Genomic DNA, 19216 nt, shown 5'->3' on the forward strand with positions numbered 1-19216 from the left:
CCATTCATCATTTTCAGCACATTTCCTTCTGCAGAACGAAAAGCAAGAAAAAATAAAACAGAATCTTCAATCTGTGCTCACTTACATTGCATTGCAATGTTAATTAGGCGGACTCTTAGTTAATGGGGTATCATTTAATAAGGGTAGTTAGTTAATTGACCTGGGTTTGTTTCTTCAATGCAACATTACACAAATGGCAATTCATATATAACATGAATCATTTTATGCATGTGCTCAGTGCATTTTGAATCTGCTTTCTTTTTGCAATCATTTAGTTTACCATTGCAAGCCTAGTCCACTGCCATAATGAACTCAATGTGACATTTTACCTTTTCTGCCTTCACCTGCACTACATAATTCACTATCCCTATTTGTATTCATTTATACTAACCCCACTGAAAGTACTGTCATGTAATCACTAACTTGCTGCTCCCATTACTGGCTGCTTTCATTGAAATCACTGCCATAGTACCCTACATGGCACAATGCTGACACTGGGCCTCATTATGAGTCTGGCAGGTTACCGCCGGACTCGTATTACCATTCTGCCTCCGTGATTCCCGGAATTACCGGAGTATTATGACCCCAGTGACCCAGGAATTCCGGAGGCAGAATTGTGCAAGTCCCCATTCCCATGGAGTCCCATAGGACTCCACGGGGATGGGGACAATGAAAACACTGGTTCCGTCTATGACTGAGGCAGTGTTTCCATTTCTGCCTGCAGGCAGGTGGTGTTAAACCCACCAGGTCAGACCTGGCGGGAGTGACACCTCCCGCCAGCAGGACTCAGAATCAGCCAGTCCGGAAAGAATGGTGGTGGCGGTTTTACCAGCACCGTTCTTTCCGGACGGGCTGACTCATAATAAGGCCAAGTTCTTTACAAGGGCATGAGCCCACTTGATTATCCTTTCCCTTGCTGGAAGACTATGATAGCACTGAACTACAGCTTTATTATTTTCAGTGCCCGTAGCTGCATGATGATTTGCAGTAGAAAAAAAAGACAGAATTGAAGGGAATCCAGATTAACTTGGAGTATAGTGGATTAATAAATACTTGAAAAGGCATGCTTTTCTAACCTTACAGGTTCATGAGGAACCTGCTGCTCTCAGAACATTTATTTTTCACTTTACTAACATTTTGTGTATTTAAATACACCTCTTCTAGAAATCTAAGCCACAGTATAAAGGGTCAATCTAAGTCACATATTTTTGAGGAAAGTGAAAACGAAAGACATGACAAAAAATACACAAATTCAACCTGCTTCAAATCTACTAAAAAACATACATTTTTAAAAATCACATTTCCTGCCCATTTCATACAACTTCCCACACTGATCGATGGAGTGTGTGCCTCTTGTATTCCCGACATGTTTCAGTCTTCAGGGAAAGTTGTTGCTTTGTGGCCCAGATAGACACACTATTCTCTCTGGTGACGCATTTTGAATCCTACCCGATATAAACTATTGATAGGAAAGCTGACCCAAGTAGTAAGGGGCATACTAGATAGGTTCTTCAGTACAAGACATTTCCAGTGTCTTTTTTAATTTTCCACGTCATGAACTGGGTTTTAGAATGATATGATCCGTTCCTACACTATTAATGCTTTGGGAGAACCCACTGAGTTTTTGGAGAGTCTGTAAATGTTCTTTTTTGGATAACCAAAGAAAGCATGCTTTGATACGCAACTTGAGAACAACTTTATAATATATCTATATTTATTTCATTTTATTTAATTTAATGAAAGCTCCATGGAAAGCACTGAATTTCTGGCACATAATTGCTTACAAAACTTTTTAACATTGATTTATAGAGCGGAAGACCAGTGTCCTCAACAATGGGTGAGAGGATGTGGATGATACAGGGGTGGTAGAAACATGAACCAAGGACAAGGATAGCAGAGCATGGCATAGGTACGGGATAATGGAGGAACAGCTCATTTTTAGACGAATGGGTGAGGGATAAGTGCAGTGGGGTTGTTGTAGAGAGGGAAGGGTCAGGGAGAACAGGAAGAGGCTGTAGCACACAATGCTATGCAAGTGGTTCTTCGGAAAGGAGGAGAGGTGGGGTTGGATTTAAATAGAGCTATAGTGCGGGTAGTGCAGGGAAGAAGAGGAAGAGCATTACGTAAGGGGCCAATGATACGAAGAGAGGAGAAATTGGAGGAGGTGCAAGATCGATGAGAGGTGGCAAGAAGGTGTGCAGAGGATGATTAATGTAAAAAGGGGGAGAGTAGGAAGTGACATGGGCTGAAAAGTATGTTGAGGCATATCTGTGTATAGTTTTGAAGAAGAGAATCAGTTTACACTTTGCCCTCCGTCTCATAGCTAACCAGCTTCACTGATGATGGGCTAGAAAGATGGAGCTTGGCTGGAAAGGTTGAGGAGTGTAAAGACAGCAAAGGTGAGGACCTTGTATTGAGGTGAAAAAGCATAGTTGGGAAGGCCATAGAGTCACATTTAAGGAGTACTAAAGAGGAGACTAGGAGCTTAACAGTGTTCAAAGGAAGAAGATGTCTTATTTATCTGATGTTGAGGAGATTAGGTCTGGCTGTAGTAGCAGATTTGGAGATGAAGAGGAAAAGGTTGCGAGATGGGTCGAAGAGGACACCAAGGTTACGAGCAGCGTAGGGTAGGTACTCAGGAGAGAAGAATAGAATAGAAGAATAGAACAAGGGGAGAGGAAGTGAGAGCCTGTTTGGATGGGAAGTAGAGAACGTCAGTCTTAGTGGAGGTGAGCATGTGCAAGTGAGATGCCATCCATTGTTTGATGGCAGAGAGACAGTAGGACATGTTGTACCCTATCTAGTTAGATAAGGAGGGTAGGGAGAATAAGATCTGAGTGTCATCAGCAAATAGTTGATAGGAGAAGCCAATGGAAGAGAGCAAGGTGCCAAGAGCAGAGATATTGAGAGTGAAGACGAGTTTACCATGGACTGACCATTGGGGAACACCAACAGTAAGGGGATGAGTGGGCATGCAAGGCTGTTCCATGGCACAAGGAGGTGTCTGAGATAAGATATTAAGTAAACAAAGGGAGGGCGTTGTCCCTGATGTCTAGGAGAGACAGTGTAGAGAGAAGGACAGAATGGTTATGGGTATCAAATGCAGCAGAGAGGTTAAGAATAAGAATTGATGAACGGATAGCATGATGAAGGGAAGTGATGTTGTTGCTGACATTGAGGTTGGAAGCCAGATTGAAGAGGATCCCAGAGGTTGTGTGTGTCAAGGAACTAAATAAGAATGCTGAAATCTACGCTCTCTAGGATTTTGGAATAGTGATGTAGAAGAGAGACAGGATAAAAGTGGCAGGATAGTTTACATCTAGGCCAGGTTTCTTAAGGATAGGGATGATAGTCGAGGACTTGTCGGATGATTGAAAAGGGGCACTGTTAAGAGAGGAGTTGAAGAGGGAAGTAAGATGTGGAGCAACGCTGGAGATGTGAGTTTCACTATTTGTGGGGCTTGAGGGTCAATGGGGCACATGAAGTGAAAAAAACGCATCTACTCTTGTCATTGTTTTGAAACCCAAGACATTAATGGGTTATTGTTCATCCTTTTTGTAGTAGACCCATTACAGATTCAGAAATCCGATTAATTTTCTAAAGAGGGGATCATAGACACTCATGGATTTCCATGGACAGATTACATGTTCTCACATATACTGTAACTTGCTCATGCAAATAATTCACTGTTTCATCTATCATCAAACTAAGCTACTGCATATCATTCCAATTTTCTGGTGAATTGTGCTGTATGACTGAATACACTGCATGCATAAAGTCAGCCTGAATGATTTTGGAAGTGAGCATGTTATCAGAAGGAAAACTTTCTTTATGGTTTGCAGAACTGAACCAATCTCTGTCAAAGTTCATACAGCTCTCCATACATCACATAATAATTTGAGAAAACAGCCTCACAATTCCACATAAAGGCCTAAACCTGCAATACAGATTGTGTAGATGTGTTTGAATGCACCGGATGAAGGTATTTTTATTCGAAAAACGCGTTGTGCTGATGATGTAGCATAAAGAAAAATCTTAAATTGAAATGCTCTGGAAGTTTATTTATGACCTACCTCTTGGAGATTTTGCTATCTTACAATGTCTAATGATGTATTGATGGACAATATTATAACTATATTCTATATTACTTATTTTCATCGATTTTCCATCATTAAGGTGTGCAGAGGATGGGAGTATCCAATACTTTTGGATACCTTGCCACACTGTTTGTATTTCTCAACCTCGTGTCAGGCTTGTGTTAACTCCCCTGCACCCAGGTTTTCTTGACTTTAGTTTTATCTTCATGAAAACTATGGGGCTGATTCATGGAATAAATGTGTGCAGAAAAGGGGAGCGCAAGCGTGAAAATTGCAGCGCAAGCGTGAAAATTGCAGCGCACGCGTGCCAAAGCTGCGCACATCGATTCATGGAATTCAGTGTGCATGTAAATCCTGGGATGTGCGCTAAAATCGTGGGTGATGCACGCGGGCGCACACGTCATTAAATGGCATGCGCTACGCGCACAGGGAAAGCGCACATAGCGCAGCGCACACAACAAAAGTGGGCGGAACACGGGGCATCACACACGGAATGGGGAACAACGTGTGAAAATGTTGGCGTTACGGGGGAAGTACAGGAGGTGAATGCTCGCAACACCCACACGCACGCCAACAACACGTATTCATGGAATCGAACAGGGGAAAGGGTGCGCCAACAAAGACGCCTAATCTGGAAACACGTACGCCAGCAGGAAGCAGGCGTAAACTGCCCCACACAGAATAAAAGTGTGCGCAAACAACAAACAAGCTCAGACGCTAAGATGAATATACCGTTCCTCGCAGCAGTGAACGTGGGACACCGCAGGAAGAGGAGGATAGCCAGGCCCTGCATTTGTTTACCCAGGTCCAGCCTTTTTGGGATGCCTGATGACCAGGTGTATGGGAGGTACAGGTTTCCACCACACATAATCCTCGACCTGGTGAGTGAGTGGGAGGATGACCTCACATCACCCACCCGGTGCTCGCAAGCACTGAGCCCCTTGGAAAAGGTGCTCAATGTACTGCACTTCTTGGCTACTGGTTCATTTCAGTGGACAAGTGCCATAGTGGAGGGGGTGTCACAGGCCACGCAGTTACGCTGCCTACATCAGGTGTTGGCCATCATGACTGCAAGCCCCTCAGTCCGCAGGCACATATACATGCCCAGAACACCTGCAGAAAGTCAGGCCGTGGTCCAGGACTTTTACGGGGTGGCACACTTCTCCAAAGTGCTAGGTGCCATTGATTGCACCCGCATGGCTCTACGTCCTCCCAGGGCCACTGAGCACATACATCGAAACCGCAAGCACTGGCATCCAATCAACATGCAGGTAGTATGTGATGCCAAAGGAATCATCACTTCAGTATATGACAACTATCCAGGGTCAAGCCATGATAATTTCATTTTCAGAATGTCACCCCTAAACCGGGACCTGGAAGCTGGGCGGCATGGCGACACATGGCTGATTGGTGAGTATAAATGCCTCTGCACATGCATACATGTCAGATACTGAGTAATGTGAAAACCTCACTAATGATAGCCATCATCACCTCCCCAGGGGACAGTGCCTACCCTCTGAGCACCTACATAATGACGCCAATTCGGAACCCCACCACACCACCCAAGGTAAGCTACAACACAGCCCATATTGCAACCCGGGGCATAATGGAGCGCACATTCGGAGGGTTCAAGTCACGCTTTCGCTCCCTTGACCACTCTGGTGGGCAGCTGCTATATGCGCTCCCAGTAGTTTGCAGGATCATAGTGGCAGCATGTGTCCTGCACAACGTTGCAACCCGCCGGGGCGTGCCGTGGACATGGTGGTGCCCCCACATCCCCAACCACATGCACAGCCGCTGCGCATGGGAGGTGAAAGGGCATGTGGTGAGGCAGCCCTGGCACATACCAGCTGACAATCAATGATGATGACAAAAGGGACAGTCAACTGTCTCATCCATACCAGCCTGAGATTGGTCACCTGGAAGTGTTACAATGTGTGCATCCCTACCTACTTAAAGACACCCAATGCTATGTCACAAAAATCCACACATTCATGCAGCATGAACGACTACCCCCTTGCAAAATACCACATCAAAATAGTGGCATGTCACCCAACCCCTCCCCATCTCAGCAACCCAACACACCATGGCATGGCATGCAATGTGAAAGCAAACAAATGAATTCATAACATATGACACAAGTGTCACAAAGTGCACTGTCCCAAATGGAAACAGGCCACAGACCATATGCTCCCAGTAATCAATCAAAAACAGCACACATGAACAAATACTTACCAGCAACACAAAACAGCAGCACAAGATGAAACAGTGGCAATATATGACAGTATAAAATTAAAGTAGTGTAAGTCTCACAACCTGATTAAGGCAGCACATCGACCCCTTTCAACTACAGGGTGTTGCTGTCAGGCAAATGTGTCAGTGTACTGCATAAAACATGAACTGCATCTGCAAAGGAGACTGCCTTGTGAAGACATGAAGAAGCTACATGTAAATAATGAGAAAGACATGGATGCACAAGCACATATCAATACACCAGGCAGTGTAGAATCCAACAACAATCCCGACTAGGGATGTACACACAGTTTTGACTACAGACTGCCCACACAACTCATGGGAGCCCAATGTCACTGTGTAAGTTACTGTCACTTGGTCACACCCTTTGCAAGCCCATGGAAAGGGAAAGCAGGAGGGGTGTGTGTGTCAGGAACCCAAGCATCTAACCCAAAGACAGGACAAGCCTGCATGTGCCCAGCTGGAATACACAGTGGATGCCCATGGGAGCCACTCAAAGCAACACACTGTAAAAAAAAGTATAAAAAACAAATAAAAATCAAAAATGGTCATGTGTGGACCAGGGGGGGGGCACCCAGGCGGAATGAGGTACAGGATGCACCCCAACACCCACATGCGTGGATATAGAGAAAGAAAATACCTCCATGGGCTCATGGGCTGCACGGCTATGCTACATTGGGAGAACTGCCATTGCTGTCATCATCCTCTGCTGCTACTTCAGGAGGTGGCCCTGATATGGGAGGCAGTCCAGGCAAAGCCCTGGTATGGTCCTCCACGGCAGCAAGCATGCGGGTCTGGAAGGTTTGGTTCTGCAGGATGATGGTACGGAGATCCCCATGCAGCACCTCATGGGTAGCACACATTTCTGCCTGCATGGCCTCGTGTGATGCCTGGATCTCCGCACGGGTTGCCTGGAGCTCGGCTCGGAGTGAACGTGTGAGCTGCTCCAGCTGCTGTTCCTACCTAAAATTCTGGGAAACCTCAAGTTCACCCAGAGTATCTCTGAGGCACCCGTGTTCTAACCTCAGGGCTTCCCTGTGGGCCTGTGACTCTAAAGATATGGCTGTGCGCAGAGTCTCCAGTCCAGTGCGTCGGTCCCTGTTGGACACCAACATGTCCTCCCTGCGTGAGTGGCAAATGGAGTCTGTTGCCTGCTGCTGGAGGGAGCTCCATCTGCCTTTCAGGGGGGAGAATGGAAGTGGCCACCCTATCCATTGCCTGAGCCATCATTTCACACGATGCCCCCTGTTGTGCTTCTATACTGTATATGGAGTTCTCCCACACAGTGTTACCTGGTGGCGCACGGCCACCGCGTTGGCGGGCACCACACCTGTTTGGGGCAAGGCGATCTGCACCTTGCTGTGCTGGCACTGCCTGAGGTTGCAGCACTGCATTCCTCATTTGATCTGCTGGCCCAGGCACAGGAGCAAATATTGTGGAGTGTGACCCTGCATCCGTAACCGCCAAAGGCGGACTTACCAACACTGAAATCCCCATAGAGGGGTCTACCCCCGGTGCAGGTGGGTTGGACAGAACAGCATCCCTGCCAGAAACTCTCACCTGCGATGGCACATATGTCTCAATGTCCGATTCAGCGCCTGATTCATAGAGGTCTGCGGAGGTGTACCCAGAGACACCCATGGACAGCATGGTCTGTAGGACAAATGGGTTTTCACCCACCACCACCCCACGTCCTCCAGCGGTGCCCAGTTGTGGCTGTGATTCCTCCTTGGTCTGCACCATCTCCTCCTCCTCAACAGCATCAAGTGCCTCATCACCTGCAAAAACATGAAAGATAACAAATGGAAACAGGCACGAGCACCATAGCACACACATAGGCCTGATGAGGCAGAGATCCAGTACATAAATTACACATATCCTACATGACTATAAGCCTGGCATGCATGCACTGTCAATGAGTTGGAAGGGGAGGCAAAAAGCAGACACTGAGGACTCCAAGATGGAAAAGCAACACATGTGCTGCATGCTGGATAGCACTGGCATCACACATTAGCCTGTGAGTGGCATGTCCAATACACATACATGTCACATGCCAGCACACAGATGGCATGTAGCATAGCCATGGATACATTTGACAAGTGCAGCCATATGGTAGGAAATAAGTACTGACACCCATCCATGTGAGATGGACATCATGAGATAAAACATGCAAAATAGTGTGACAAAACATGCATGTGCCACACGCTGCAACAAATCCAGTGTTCACTGATACAGTGATGGCAGGCAGATGGATACATCAATGGTTGGTCACTTCAACATGACAGAAGACAACAGTCATGTTCAACATTCAAACAGGGCCCAAAAATGATTGTGTGCAGGCCATTACTCAATCAGCCTGAATGGTTAAATCATTCCCATAACAAGGTAATAAATGTGGGCCATTGTGGTGTGTAATCTATGACAGAAGTATGTTACATTTGTGGCAGTACGGCAAAAAAATGTGTGGCAAAAATGGCAAGGATTGAAACAATCAGGCTGAATGAACAGGAAAACATTTTGAACAATGTTGTTGTAAGATGACAGTTGAAGGGCAACTGCAGTAATCTGGTGCAAATTGGCAACTGTGGTCAGAAGGGATACTGTCATAACCAAACCCAAGGACGGGAAATGGTTTGGAGGGACCAAATGGGTGACCCATACCAGTAATGACTACACAGCCTCACCTCGCACTCAATCAGAACACATCACCCAAGAAATATACACATGGTTTGCACACACATGCATGGGCACTCACCGTACAATGCTTCAAGATCTGGTAGGTCTCCCACGCCTTGGATCTGATCCTCTGTGATGAAGCCTCCAGCGACAGACTCATGTTCAGTGAGTTGGTCGTCCTCTGGTGGAGACCCACTGCCAGTCACCAGGGTAGAGGCATGATTAGAAGCCAGCTTGTTCTTTGCTCTGCGTTTCAGGTCATTCCACCGCTTATAGCAATCATCAGCTGTGCGCTTCACGAATCCAAGGGAACTAATGCGGGTCGCGATGGTCTGCCAGTGGGCCCTACGTTGAACAGGCGTAGTCTTGCACCCTGCAGTCACGACCATTTCGTGGCTATGTGCCAACACATAGGCCATAAGTGCATCTAGTTCGGCGTCATTGAAGCTAGGCTTCCTTGACATGCCAGAGTGTGTAGCCATGTCTGGGGTCCCAGCCTGTAGTGCAAGAGCACCCTTCTTCTTCTTGGAAGGTGGTGCGGATCCTTAGTGGCTTACGCCGCTCTGGTTGGTAGGGGCAGAAGCGCAGGTGGACTGGGTACTGGGTACTGGAAGTTTCCAAAGGCACAATGACCAAAGGTCTCACTGCAGGCATTGGCTGCAGGGTAATGTTGGCAGGGCCAACCTCGGTGTGATGGACTTGGACCGACACTGTCCTGGCTGGGAGACTCGAAGCTGGGGTGGATTGAGCTGCAGCTGCCCCTGCAGCCTCCTCACCCTGGCTACTTGGGGCAGCAGATGACATTGCTGCCCCAGATCCACGTGGCCTGGTGACAGCAACTTTCACCGCCACACGTGGAAGTCAGCCTGGGAGTCATACTGTGCCGTTCAGTTGACAATATGGGCCGGTTTAACAAGGGCTGAGCTGGGATGGTGTCAGCTACATTTCCCCCAACCATTGGGGGGGTTGGGGGCATAGGTGGCCCCGATTTGTCATCCAAACACTGGCCTCTTGGGGCACACTGCACATCCTGGCCACGTCCCCTACCGCGCCCACCTCTTTGAGCTCGGCCACCTTTGCCTCCCTTACTGCTTGGTCACCTCCCAACCATGGCACTGAAGTTGTTGTGCGTATGGGAGTTGCAGTAAACAATTGTCCTGGGCAAATGGGGTGAAAGGGGTAGGGTACTAGATGGAATTCGTACCCTAGTGCTCTAGCAAGGCTGTCTGTGACCCCTGGGGGAAGATGACGGGTCACGCAATGCACAGGCACCCCGAAAACAATATTAAACGTGCAGGCACCCAGAAACATGAAATGAGCGTACATGTGATACACACAGCCTACAATGTCCTTTGAAGGGGTATGCGACACACAGAGCAACCACAGTTGAAAAATACATGCACGACTCACCGTCTGCCTGGAAAAAGAAAGTGAAAATGACGCGTGTGTGCGTGTTGGCAACACCCCAGCCAAAAGAAGAATTGAACGCTGTCTGAGTAAACAGGGAGTACGAACTAGAACCGTTGTGAAGTAATCGCATGTGAACCGACAAGAAGTACAAGAATCACCCGCTCGCTCTCCACAAAAAGCATGTACAAGAAAATGGCGTCCTACGCATACCTTTTAAGCCAGCCAACACGTGCGACGTCACTTACGCGCATACGCTCTAAGGGCCTTTCCTCCAATTACATGCAGTGACACCCGGCAGTTTTTTCACGTGTACAATGAACATGCACCCGTGTTGTGGGAAACGGCCATGCACGTAACGTCACAGACGTGCTTATGAGCCAAGGGCCTTTCTTTGAATTACACGCTGACATGCAGTTTTTTCACATGCCAAATCACTCCATATCAAGCTGGCCACTCGACAACACACGGAAGACCACGCTCCTGCCCAGAAGGCCATTTTCCTGCCCCCCAGAGCCCCGAGCATGCTCCCACCTGCCATCTGCTGCTGCTGCTGCCTGCCTGCCTGCTGCCCACGTGCCCTGCTGTTTGGTGCCTGTATGTCAGCCATTTGCAGGGGTCCAGTTGCTGTGACCAACCCTGCTGGAACAGAAGACTCCCGACTGGGATACCATCGCTCCACAGCCCAGCCCCAGATCCCAGTTGCCCACCCACACCTGCCTCTGGGGTTGCCATGTCGGACACAACACCATCTGGCACCACTGGCAACCCCCACCCAGAGAGCAAGAGGGCTACCAGCTTCAGTGCCAAATGAAGTTGGTGTCCTGGTAAGTCCTGGGGTAGAATGTTGCCCTCTTTGGAAGTTCGCGTGCCGACAATGAAGGATGGAAGAGGATCTGGATGGACATTGTGGCTGCCATCAACGTGGTCTGGAAGTGCTGGGAGAACTTCAGGTCCAGGACCCTCAACAAGGCCCGGCGCCTCTTGAAGGCAGCGGATGCTGAGGGCTGCCGGGTCTGCCTAACAAACAACCAGATGAGGGTCCTGGAACGTATACACCCAGCGCTCCACATCCAGGTCCTCGAGAGGCAGACCCATCTGGAGTCGAGCGGTAAGTGTATATGGGTATTGATTGGACGGTGTGCATGTTGAGGTGTGCCAGGAGTGTGTAGGTTCAACATATGTCTTTGTAGGCCAATGTATGGTTGTGTATGTACAGGGACATGAGGCTGCCGCATGTGAGTCCTGTCATGTGTGGGACACATCAATGGTGTATGTGTTCAAATGCATGCTGGGCAAATGCATGTGTGGGTGCACACATGTTAAAATGTATGTGTATGTACTGTGGCATGGTTTTGGTGTCACACATGGATGCGGGTTCCAGCTGCATGTATCTGCACTATGTAGATGTACATGTGTGTGCATTTGACAAGTGTGCAACTGTGATTCAACATGGATGCATGTGACACTGACATGTAGGAGGCTGATTGCCAGATGTGACATGGATGGTGATGTTATCACTGCGACAGGTGGTGGAGATATGCAGATGCATGTAAGTCTGGTGGAGTGTGTGCATATGTTCTGCACTCGCCATGTTGCATGTGACATCAGGCTCACCTTCGGCTGCTCATGCTGTTGTTTGTGTATGGATGGTGCTGCCTGGTGCAACATTCCTGTTGATTTGCTCATGTGTGTGAGTTGAAATGACATGTGTGTTGGGAAGTGTGATGCCATGTCTGAAGTTTGACACTGCCACTCATGTACAACTGCCATGTGGGTATCATACCATTGTACAGTGCCCTGATGCCTGTGTTCCATCTCTCCCTGTCTGCAGCGTCAACAGATGAAGAGGGTGGAGAGGGTGCTGTGGAGGAAAGCGGCGGGGATCGCACTGCAAGCCGGAGACGCAAGGCCCAGCTCCCCTCCCATGTTGTCATCTCGTCGGGGAGTGAGGAGTCTGGTGCCGCGTCCCAGGCCGCAGCTGCAGAGGGTAGGTCCAAGAGGCGGAGGTCAGAGGTGGACTCCTCGGCAGCAGAAGGGGCAGCTGAGACCCCACAGGGTCTGACGGAGGAAGATGGCACAGAGTCATCCAGGTTGGTGGGGAGTTTTAGTGGAGGAGGAGGCTGTGGAAGGGACACACACAGGGTCTGGAGGGGGGATTCCACTGGTGCTAGTGGTGCAGTCCAGGGGCAGGGACAAGAGACAGCACAGGCTGCCGCAGAGGTGCCTTTGTGTAATCCTGTCCCCCATCCTGTGACGGCATCATCCTGCACCAGCAGGGATGCCTATGTCCAAACCCATTTTCAGGGAGGGGATGAGCACACAACAACTGGCCTGCCTCTCCCTGTGGACGTGGCAATACAAGACCGGGTTGAGCCTGTCCTGGCTGGGATGGCGTTACATCAATGGGGCATGCAAGCTGACCTGCAGTGTTTTCGTGAAGACACTGCACGTCATCTTGGATGCCTCTTTGACCACGTTGACCTACTAGGACGGGTCACCAGTGCTGGATTCCTCTGTGTGTTGGACCTTCTTCCGACCACCTCCTCACCTGAACCCCCTACGCGCCAGTCATCCTCCGTGCCATCTTCCGGCCCATGTATCACCTGGGTACCCTGTGGAGCTGCCTCTGACCCAGCGGCCAGGCTGGTGGAGGACACATCCCTGCCACAGTCGGTTGTCGGACGCTCAGCAGGGGTGGCCACCCAACAACTGCACCCCAGCCAGAGGAGGACATACAGGCAGCAAGAGGCAGGGCACGGGCACAGCAGCAGCAGGATCAAGGTGGGAGCGATGATGGCTCGGGGCCATCAACATCAGAGGGGCAGGCATCGGCCGGAGGGCAGGAGGACCCCGGAATGGGAGTGTCTTCCTTGTGGCAGTGGTTGGGTGAGCACATAGATGCAGAGCAGCGGCGGGGGGAAGAGGCACGACTCACTATGGCCAGGGCGGAAAACTCCATGCGCAGGGCGCTGAGGCGGGCCGAGTGCCTCGAGGCAAGTCGCAGGGAGTTGGAGGTATACATGGCATCGTCCCTGCGAAACCTCGAGGCCATGGAACAGGCCCGCATCCAGGACACAGACCAAGAGTTCGATGATGCCCTGGCCCGGGAAATCCAAAAGTGAGCCATAGGACTTGCCCGCCGTCATTGTATTTAGTTCGTAGTTTTAGGTTTCCTTTATCTTTTTCATTCATTTGGGGCGCTTGGACTATGCCCTGCCTTTTTGTATAAAGTTCTTTATTAGGTATTTTTTTGGTAGGTTTCATTTCATTCGTTGGGCTCATGGACTCTGGATTACTTCTTTGTACATAGTTGAACAGTGGATTTATCTACTATTATTTTTCTCATCATGGAGCAATGGATTCTACTATTTCCGTTGCCTTTGGATTTGCTTTGGTGGCCAGAAAACTTTGGACACATTTTCATTTGGATTTATTTGGATTCAGACTTCATATTTCTTTTTGGTGTTTTGGACATGCTGCATTTCATCTTTTTTTTAAAAAAAAATGTATGTTTTCATTTGATTACATTCTCTTTGTGTTCAATACATTTTGGTTTATTACTTTGATGTGTGGTATTCTCTGGTTGGTTTCGTGCATATCACGGTGTAGGTTTTCACAATCACCGGACATGTGTTGATGTACATACTTGCCATTTGGGTTGCATCATGTAATGGGCATTTCAATGTGGGGTGGATGGGATAATTGGTTGGGTCTTTGCACAGGGGTGGCGTGCGCTGGGATTTGGGGGGCCATAAGGCCCATGATTGTGGATCATGATGACGTGTTGGGGGGACATGAGTCGGGGCCTGCTGGCAGGTGCCCATCAATGCTGGGTGGGGGTGCAGGGGGACATGAGTCGGGGCCTGCTGGCAGGTGCCCATCAATGCTGGGTGGGTGGGGGTGCAGGGGGACATGAGTCGGGGCCTGCTGGCCAATGCCCGTCAATGCTGGGTGGGTGGGGGTGCAGGGGGACATGAATCGGGGCCTACTGCCAGGTGCCCGTCAATGCTGGGTGGGTGGGGGTGCAGGGGGACATGAGTCGGGGCCTGCTGGCAGGTGCCTGTCAATGCTGGGTGGGTGGGGATGCAGGGGGACATGAGTCGGTGCTCACTGGTGCATGGTGACATGTGGGCTGGCTGGGGGGCATGAGCTGGGTGCAGAGTAGTCCCCTTTTTTGTGTGGGCTGCCTACAGGGCCTGGGGAGGGGGGAGAGGGCACATCTGGGAGGTCCCACACTGCCAAATCGCGTGTGAAACTTCCTGCGCACCCCAAAGCTACACATAACCCGCTCACACAAGGCCTATCGCATGTGATTCTCCACACGCACCCCTCAGAATACACGTACCCCGCTCCTCAAGGCCTATCACGTGTGATTCTCCACGCTCACGCCTCAGAATACACGTACCCCGCTCTCACAAGGCCTATCCCATGTGATTCTCCACGTGCACCCCTCAGAATACATGTACCCTGCTCGCACAAGGCCTATCGTGTGTGATTCTCCACGTGCACCCCGAAATACACATACTCCGCTCGCACAAGGCCTATCGCGTGTGATTCTCCATGCGCACCCCTCAGAATACACGTACTCCGCTCCCCAATGCCTATCGCGTATGATTCTCCATGCGCACCCCTCAGAATACACGTACCCCGCTCCCCAAGGCCTATCACGTGTGAGTCTCCACACGCACCCCTCAGAATACACGTACCCCGCACGCACAAGGCCTATCGCGTCCGATTCTCCACGTGCACCCCAAAATACACGTTCCCCTCTCGCACAAGGCCTATTGCTTGTGATTCTCCATGCGCACCCCTCAGAATACACGTACCCTGCTCCCCAATGCCTATCGCGTGTGATTCTCCACGCGCACCCCTCAGAATACACGTACCCTCACGCACAAGGCCTATCGTGTCCGATTCTCCACGCGCACCCCTAAATACACCTACCCCGCTCACACAAGGCCTATCGCGTGTGATTCTCCATGCGCACCCCTCAGAATACACGTACCCCACTCCCCAATGCCTATCGCGTGTGATTCTCCACGCGCACCCCTCAGAATACACGTACCCCGCTCCCCAAGGCCTATCACGTGTGATTCTCCACACGCACCCCTCAGAATACATGTACCCCGCACGCACAAGGCCTATCGCGTCCGATTCTCCACACACACCCAGAAATACACATACCCCACTCGCACAAGGCCTATAGCGTGTGATTCTCCATGCACACCCCTCAGAATACACGTACCCCGCTCCCCAATGCCTATCGTGTGTGATTCTCCACGCGCACCACTCAGAATACACGTACCCCGCTCCCCAAGGCCTATCACGTGTGATTCTCCACACGCACCCCTCAGAATACACGTACCCCGCACGCAGAAAGCCTATCGCGTCCGATTCTCCACGCGCACCCCGAAATACACATATCCCGCTCGCACAAGGCCTATCGCGTGTGATTCTCCATGCACACACCTCAGAATACACGTACCCCGCTCCCCAAGGCCTATCGCGTGTGATTCTCCACACGCACCCCCGAAATACATGTACCCCGCTTGCACAAGGCCTATCGCGTGTGATTCTCCACGCGCACACCTCAGAATGCACATACCCCGCTCCCCAAGGCCTATCGCACGTGAATTTACCCACGCACCCCCCAAATGCACGGTCCCAGCCCTGTGAACTGGTGCAGGGTTAGTGCGGCCCTTTGCGCTGCATTGGGGATTTCAATGCCTTATCCTTACGCAAGGGGCATTTCTGGGGGCGTAACTGGCGCTGCGGGATGTTCTCTGCGCCAGCGCTCAAAATGGCTTGGATATTCCATGAATACGCGGAATGCTGTTTGGCACACACGGCTGGCGCACGCTGGCGCACGCTAGCTCTCTGCGCTGCTCGCGTGTGCTGCCTCTGTGCTGAAATCTATGAATTACCCTGTATATTGTAAATAGGTGTGCACTGATATCTCTTTTGTACAGATAGTCAAATGAAATGCATCACAGTGCCAAACATTTTGCAATTATTTTCTGTTTGTCACTGATTGAAATTCTTAGCAACTGATAGACTTACATAATTTCTGCGGGGACTTGTGGAGTCTTACTTCAGCTGACTAGAGTAATAGTGGCACTAGAAAGTACTATGGTTTTTGTTTCTGTGGGTATTTTTGCTGCAAGCCACTGTTACGGCATTGCTATAACACATAAGGGCTTGACAAAATTAAGAACCACTCACATGCTCCACCTGTTTGAGGGCTCACATTTCTATGGTGAACATGAATGGTGGAAGCGCCTAATGGAGGGGGAAAGGACAAAGGAAATAATTGCAGTAACGCAATTTCTAAAACATATTGTCTTTGGAAAACCGTGAAGCAGAAAGAAAAATAACAAAAAACAAATAAGGAAAACGGAACTTAACAGGGGAACTAGGAACAAAATTGTAAAAAGAATTTAAATCAATAAAAAAATTAAAAAAAGAATAAAATATATACATGCAGCAGGCCTTGGGTGACCTACCTCCTGCCATGTTTCCCTTTGGCCTTCTCATGTGAAGGGCACGCCAGCGGTGACCTGTACTTATCCTACTGGGCCGCCTCTCCTATGTTTCACGTTCTCAGCGTGTTTCTGTCTCCATCAGTACTCGCCAGTGCCATCATCACAACCTTGGCTCTCCCTCATGACATCCAGTCCCACCACCATCTCCATCTTCTTTGCCTCCTGCCTTCCCACGCCGCACCACCAGCATTCCTTCCATACCCTCATTTACTTCAGCATGTATGGCCTGCCCCAACCTTACAGCCTATGGAAAAAGTTCAAGCAGCTATAACGGCTGTGCACGCTTTGTCAAACGTGGCATGCTGGAAAACCTTTTCCACAAATGCTCTTGTTCATTTGCTCCATTGTTTACATCTAGCTATTGTGAGAGTAAAATCCAGATTTTTTTTTTTGCTACAGTTAACGCCATGCCCAAAAATGAAGCAAAAAATGCAATACATGCTTTCATTTGCCGGCAAGTACTCCAACCATAGATGATCCTGGTAGATCTTACATCTGACAAATCTAGGTTTGCTACTTATTTTATGTCATTAAAATGTGCACTGATCTGTTGTGGGCCTTACTCAACAGTATACCTTCTTCAGTTCTTTGGACCAGCTTTGTGAGTTGCAGAGGGAGGGAATATCTGCCAGGGAAATCTCCATCCCTTGATGTGTCTGGGAATGGTAGGTATCTTTTCTAGCCTGGGAATTAGACCTACTTTCTAAATTCTAAACTAGCAGCTGTACCTGTGCTTCCCACTGAAAACAATATTAGACAAAGGTATATTTTATACTTTTTACATTGTCTTCTCCATAGAACCTTGCCACATTTCAGGTTTGTAGCACGTTGGGAAGTATGCTGAATATTTTGAACAGACCCACACACACATCCACACACCCCCTCACAAAAAAACATTAGCGAAAGTCAAATTTATATTTTATACTTTTTACATTGTCTACACCATGAAACCCACGCGCATGCCTCATTTCTAGTGTGTAGCATGTTGGGAAGTATGCTGAACACTTCAAACAGACACACACACATATAAAGACTGCTTAAAAAAAAAGCTTAACAAATGTTTTTTCAAAAATGTATATTTTATACTTTTTTCATTGTCTTCGCAATGGAACCTACCGACATTCCAAATTTTTAGTTTTTAGCATGTTGGGAAGTATGCTGCAAAACTTGAACCGACACACACACACACAAATCCACACATATCCCTTTCATAGAGGAAGAGATGGAAGATGCTGCACTGCATCTTCATTTGTAATGGGCACATCCACAAGGCACATCATTCTCAATACACATCCACTAATTTCCCTTGATTCAAATGACCCAGATATCTTTAATAATGCAGCATGACTGACATCAGCAGTCACTCTTTCCTAAAGCTTGAATTTATTGGGGAAAAAGGTGCTGATGTTTATCTTACTCACCGCTTTTTATTATGTCCAGGGTCTACATTTCTGCGGTCAGTCTTTTGATAGACATAAAATAATGCTTATAGTAACTGGTACATATTTGTGTATTTGTAAATGAGAACGTGTAGTTTGGAAGACAGTTAAGTGGCATCAGACAAGAAATATGTTTTATATGACATGACTTATGGGTTCTGTTCGATGATTGGTCGTCCTTAATGGCCCAGGGCGCAAACACGATTGACATTTTATATTTCAGACTTCACTAATAACACTGAAAGGGTCTTCCTGGTGCAAAAGAGATTAACTCACCTGATCCCACTGGGACTTCTAGTTTCTTCCTGCATATTTTGCAAAATCGCTTCTGAAGCCAAACCAATCAGGCTTATCTGAGCTGCAGTACTTTTATCTGAAGTGTCTATCTGGTGCAATCCACTGAAGGTTTTCGCTGGATCTTAACTACATATTATCTCAATGCATTTTTCACTGTGTCAATATTTTCCCAATGCTGTCACTAATGTAATATATGCCTGCGACAAAATGTAATGAAAGACACTTCTTTGCACTGGGACAATTCACACCCTAGTGCTAACACCATGCAAAATTGCACTTGCTCAGAGGAAAGTGTATGTAATGTGCCCCCTTTTGGTCAGAGCACATTGGTGCAGCTTGTAGAAGGGGATGAATTCCCAATAAAGAGATCAACCAAAAATAAAAATGAGGTAGGCATGTATTGGTTCAAAGAATGCATGAAGTTGGGAACATAGCCTCCTCCACAACCACAATATTCTGGTGTGTATGGAATCCTGAAATACATATCATGCCCAGGCTTACA

The sequence above is a fragment of the Ambystoma mexicanum genome, chromosome 1p, assembly GCF_040938575.1.
Source record: "Ambystoma mexicanum isolate Mex_15411 chromosome 1p, UKY_AmexF1_1, whole genome shotgun sequence".
In the NCBI taxonomy this organism is placed as follows: Eukaryota; Metazoa; Chordata; class Amphibia; order Caudata; family Ambystomatidae; genus Ambystoma; species Ambystoma mexicanum.